Source organism: Schistocerca piceifrons, chromosome 4, assembly GCF_021461385.2.
Source record: "Schistocerca piceifrons isolate TAMUIC-IGC-003096 chromosome 4, iqSchPice1.1, whole genome shotgun sequence".
In the NCBI taxonomy this organism is placed as follows: Eukaryota; Metazoa; Arthropoda; class Insecta; order Orthoptera; family Acrididae; genus Schistocerca; species Schistocerca piceifrons.
Window position 1 is genome coordinate 3559548 of NC_060141.1, and position 6000 is coordinate 3565547.

The following is a 6000-nucleotide window of genomic DNA, read 5'->3' on the forward strand; positions in this document are numbered from 1 at the left end:
TTAAATATTTGAATACTTTTAATAAATTTACTATCACAGTCCGATACAGTTCTACGAGGTATATTCGTAGACCCCTCGTTTGTTGCAATCGCATAATGCGTTGCCGAGATATTCACTTTTATAGTTCAGGGATTGTTTATAACATTCAACTTACAATAATTTATAAACTAATGCGGATATCGAAGGCGCGTCTTCACAAGCGTAGTCTTCCATCTTGGCCGCTTCAAATGAGCCTACTGGCTCTTCAGTGACACATATGGCTCAATCTTCATAAATTTTGTGTTGAGCTTTAATTTTGCACTGGACGCGAAAAGCGGCCATGAGAAACGAGCAACCATTTTGCTGCCAGACGGACGGGTTTTCCCCGTCACGCGGTCGGCGGAAGTCCAGAGACAACTCCATCTGTCCAGCATAGTCTGAAACTGGTCCTCCACGTGCTCCTGTCAAGCTGAGTTCAGCTGTCAACAAGAATACGACTCGATCTTAGCCGCCGACTGGGCGACAACTGTCACGTCTTCGTGACTGAATACTACAGTTTACGATAGGCTGTCGTGTTACAATTCGCCCACTTGCTACACGATATACATAGTAAGTTGTGTCGCAAGTAACACCAAACACTGTACTGGATTATTAGAAATAATTTACCTCAAAAACTCTCACACGAAAACCGAAAGAGATTAACTAAATGAATCTATAAACGAACTTATGCAGCAGCACTTTCTACTTTAATATAAACATAATTATCCTAAACAGATGTGAATAACATTACAGTCTCTGCAAACAATAAATGAACAGATTTAATGTCTGTGGGCAAGTCCCACCACCAATTTAACATCGCACTTTTACTTATTTCCCCCATAGTAAACAATTTGCACAAACACTACACAATACATTTCGTTATCTTCATATTTGCCGCATCGTAGCTGTGATGCAGCAAAATTTTGTGGCAGTTTTTCGAACTCTCCTGCCAGCCAGTTGACATGACACTAGCAAGAAACAAAAATCACACAATCAATTTTCTATCAGCAAAGGCGTCTGGGTAGCAAGGATCGGCCGGATTAAAAACCCACCCCCTTTGCCATCCAGACTTGACACAATCAAACTAAATTTCTGGCCGAAAACTAACGCAGACAAAGAGATGATCATGTGTGCAAGCAATGCGTGCAAGGTACGGATTCTCGTTTTCGGTAGCGGCAACTTGTTCTATCAGAGGACAAAAAAGACCAAATTATTGCAACTGTGCAACACAGAGACTACGTTTCTCCAACCAAAGTGAAATGAAAATGTGAGACGGATGGAACTCAGAATATCTAGACACATTATTCGTTTCATGGTAGGTATCAGCTACAATCTTGCCTACTCCTTTCGTGGTCATTATGTTAACTGCTGTTCATTGCTATTTGACCTAAAATTTGCGCAAGTTAATAAAAGCAAAAACTGATAAATATCCCATTACACAAAACAGTACAGAATCTCCTTCTAACCTCACTGAATAAATCAACTACGAACATACAGACAGAAAACTGAGTACCATAAAAAATATTTTGTTCTTCTTGTTGTGACCTTCAGTCCAGAGACTGGTTTCATGCAGCTCTCCATGCTGCTCTATCCTGTGCAAGCTTCGTCATCTCCGAATAACTACTAAAACCTACATCGTCCTGAATCCCCTTAGTGTATTCATCTCTTGCTCTCCCTCTACGATTTTTACCCTTCACGCTTCCCTCTAGTACTAAATTGGTGATCCCTTGATGCCTCAGAACATGTCCTACCAATCGATCCCTTCTTCTAGTCCAGTTGTGCCACAAATTCCTCTTCTCCCCAATTCCATTCAGTACCTCCTCATTAGTTACGTGATCTACCCATCTGATCTTCAGCATTCTTCTGTAGCACCACATTTCGAAAGCTCCAATTCTCTTCTTGTCTACACTGTTTATCGTTCATGTTTCACTTCCATACATGGCTACACTCTACACAGATATCTTCAGAAAAGTCTTCCTGACACTTAAATCTATACTCGATGTTAACATATTTCTCTTCTTCAAAAACGCTTTCCTTGCCATAGCCAGTGCACATTTTATGTCCTCTCTGTTTCGACCATGATCAGTTATTTTGCTCCAGAAACAGCAAAACTCATGTCCTACTTAAAGTGTCTCATTTCCTAATCTAATTCCCTCAGCATCACCCGACTTAATTTGAGTACATTCCATTATCCTCGTTTTGCTTTTGTTGATGTTAATCTCATATCCTCCTTTGAAGACACTGTCCATTCCGTTCAGCTGCTCTTCCAGGTCCTTTGCTCTCTCTAACAGAATTACAATGTCATCGGCAAACCTCAAAGATTTTATTTTTTCTCCGTGTATTTTAATTCCTACTCCGAATTTTTCTTTAGTTTCCTTTACTGCTTGCTCAATATACACATTGAATAACATCGGGGAGAGGCTACAACCCTGTCTCACTCCTTTCCCAACCACTGCTTCCCTTTCATGCCTCTCGACTCTTATAACTGCCATCTGGTTTCTGTACAAATTGTAAATAGCCTTTCGCTTCCTGTATTTTACCCCTGCCACCTTTAGAATTTGAGAGTATTCCAGTCAACATTGTCAAATGCTTTCTCTAAGTCTACAAATGCTAGAAACGTGGGTTTGCCTTCTCTTAATCCTTCTTCTAAGATAAGTCGTAAGGTCAGTATTGCCTCACGTGTTCCAACATTTCTACGGAATCCAAACTGATCATCCCCGAGGTCGGCTTCTACAAGTTTTTTCATTCGTCTGTAGAAAATTCATGTTAGTATTTTGCAGCCGTGACTTATTAAACTGACAGTTCGGTAATTTTCACATCTGTCAGCACTTGCTTTCTTTGGGATTATAATTATTATATTGTTCTTGAAGTCTGAGCGTATTTCGCATGTCTCATACATCTTGCTAACCAGGTGGAAGAGTTTTGTCATGGCCGGCTCTCCCAAGGCTATCAGTAGTTCTAATGGAATGTCGTCTACTCCCAGGGCCTTGTTTCGACTTAGGTCTTCCAGTGCTCTGTCAAATTCTTCACACAGTATCATATCTCCAATTTCATCTGTGTCTACGTCCTCTTCCATTTCCATAATATTGCGCTCGAGTACACCGCCCTTGTATAGACCCTCTATATACTCCTTCCACCTTTCTGCTTTCCCTTCTTTGCTTAGGACTTATTTTCCATTTGAGCTCTTGATATTCATACAGGTGGTTCTCTATTCTCCAAAGATCTCTTTAATTGTTCTGTAGGTGGCGTCTATCTTACCCCTAGTGAAATAAGCCTGTACATCGTTACATTTGTCCTCTAGCCATCCCTGCTTAGCAATTTTGCACTTCCTGCCAGTCTCACTTTTGAGACGTTTGTATTCCTTTTTGCCTGCGTCATTTACTGCATTTTTGTATTTTCTCCTTTCATCAATGTCTCTTCTGTTACCCAAGGATTTCTACTAGCCCCCGTCTTTTTACCTACTTGATCCTCTGCTGCCTTCAGTATTTCATCTCTCAAAGCTACTTATTCTTCTTCTTCTGTATTTCTTTTTCCTGTTCCTTTCAATCGTTCTCTAATGCTCTCTCTGAAATTCTCTGCAACCTCTGGTTCTTTCAGTTTATCCAGGTCCCATCTCCTTAAATTCCCACCTTTTTGCAGTTTCTTCAATTTTAATCTGCAGTTCATAACCAATAGATTGTGGTCAGAGTCCACTTCTGCCCCTGGAAATGTCTTACATTTTAAAACCTGGTTCTTAAATCTCTGTCTTACCATTATATAATCTATCTGAAACCATCTAGTGTCGCCAGGCCTCTTCCACATATACAACCTTCTTTCATGATTCTTAAACCAAGTGTTATCTATGATTAAGTTATGCTCTGTGCAAAATTCCACCAGGCGGCTTCCTCTTTCATTTCTGACCCCATTCCAGGTTCACCTACTACTTTTCCTTCTCTTCCTTTTCCTACTATCGAATTGCAGTCCCCGATGACTATTAATTTTCGTCTCCCTTCTCTTTTATCTCACAATGCATTTCTTCAATCTCTTCGTCATCTGCGGCGGTGCTAGTTGCAATATAAACTTGTACTACTGTGGTAGGCATGGTCTTAGTGTCTATCTTGGTCACAATAATGCGTTCACTATGCTGTTCTTAGCAGCTTACCTGCACTCCTATCCTTTTATTCATTATTAAACCTACTCCCGCATTACCCCTATTTGATTTTGTATTTGTAACCCTGTCTTCATCTGACCAGAAGTCTTTTTCCTCTTGCTACCGAACTTCACTAATTCCCGCTATATCTAACTTAAACCTATCCATTTCCCTTTTTAAATTTTCTAACCTACCTGTCCGATTAAGAGATCTGGCATTCCATGCTCCTATCCATAGAAGGCCAGTTTTGTTTGTCCTGATAACGATTTCCTCCTGAGTAGTCATCGCCCAGAGATCAGAATAAGGGACAATTTTACCTCCGGAATATTTTACCCAAGAGGACGCCATCATCATTTAAACATACAGTAGAGCTGCATGCCTTTGGGGAAAAATTACGGCTGTAGTTTCCCCTTGCTTTCAGCCGTTCGCAGTACCAGCACAGTAAGGCCGTTTTGGTTAATGTTTGTTACAAGGCCAGATCAGTCAGTCATGCTGACTGTCGCCCCTGCAACTACTGAAATGGCTGGTGCCCCTCTTCAGCAACCACACGTTTGTCTGGCCTCTCAACAGATACCCCTCCGTTGTGGTTGTACCTACGGTACGGCTATCTGTATCGCTGAGGCATGCAAGCCTCCCCACCAACGACAAGGTCCATAGTTCATGGGAGGAGCAAAATATTTTATTCAAAATATTTTAGTCAATTCATATAACTTATTGTATGCAATTTCATTCCCATTTTCTTACCATTCAATCCAACGTGAAGTACAAACTTCACTCCCATGCACCAAAAAGAACCCTGGTGTGAGACCAGAATAACTGTCTATACAAGAATGCATCCATATTTGTCACTTTCCAAAATGATAGTAAAATTTCATCCACAAAGTTGCTTAACCTTCTTCCATGTCCTACCATACCCATGTGCTGCACAGTAATCACGAATGCTGTAGCTTGTAGCTCACCACTTTTAATTTCTCAACTGGCTGTACTTCACATCTGCTACTCCACAATTCTCATCCCCCAATATATCTGTTCCCTCCAAAACTCTTAAAATTTAGGTTACACAGTTAATGTTACCGCTTAAATAAGGAAACAAATTCCAGTATGAAAATTATCCTTCCAAAATTCTTAAGCTAAGCACTCATATATACACTAAAGTGACCACAAAAAACGATTAATCTAGCATAAACTTGACAAAATAACCCGCAAAATATTAACCTAAATATGTACAATTTAACAAATGTGTATATTTCTTATCATAATAATTATGTAACACTCATTACACTGGCTGTTTGTAGAGCTGGAACTCAGTCACATTCCTCAGTCGCAACTGTCTCTGTGGCCTGGGGTACTCTATCCTGTAGCGATTTGTGTGAGGACAGCTTACTACAGCAAATCGGCCATGGACGAGTTCAAAAAGGTTTTTGGTCTCACCATCTATTTCATTCGACTGGTACTTTGTTTTTACCAGCACCAGGTCACCAACTCTGCGCTTTGTAGGCTATACCCAGTCATGCTTAAATTTCTTCTGTTATGCCCCTCTTCCCACTCGCTCCTGAATTAATTTCTGTCTCTCGTGTTCAGAGATAGGTGTAAATGGTGGGAAGCTCACTGCCTCGGCTGTCCTGCTGGCTGCCTTCTCATTCCGCATCGCTTCACGTGGGCTGAACCCCCACCCTGTAGCACTGCTTTCCACGCTGTAACTGTTCGTCACTTCCTCATGTGAGGTTACTACATATTCTGCACGGGGGGGGCTGCACTATTTCCGGCACAAATGTCCGAGCTCGCGCACGCATCGTTCAGTCAGATTTCCTGCTGGCTGATAAACTGAGGTCCTAACGTGCTTCACACCTGCC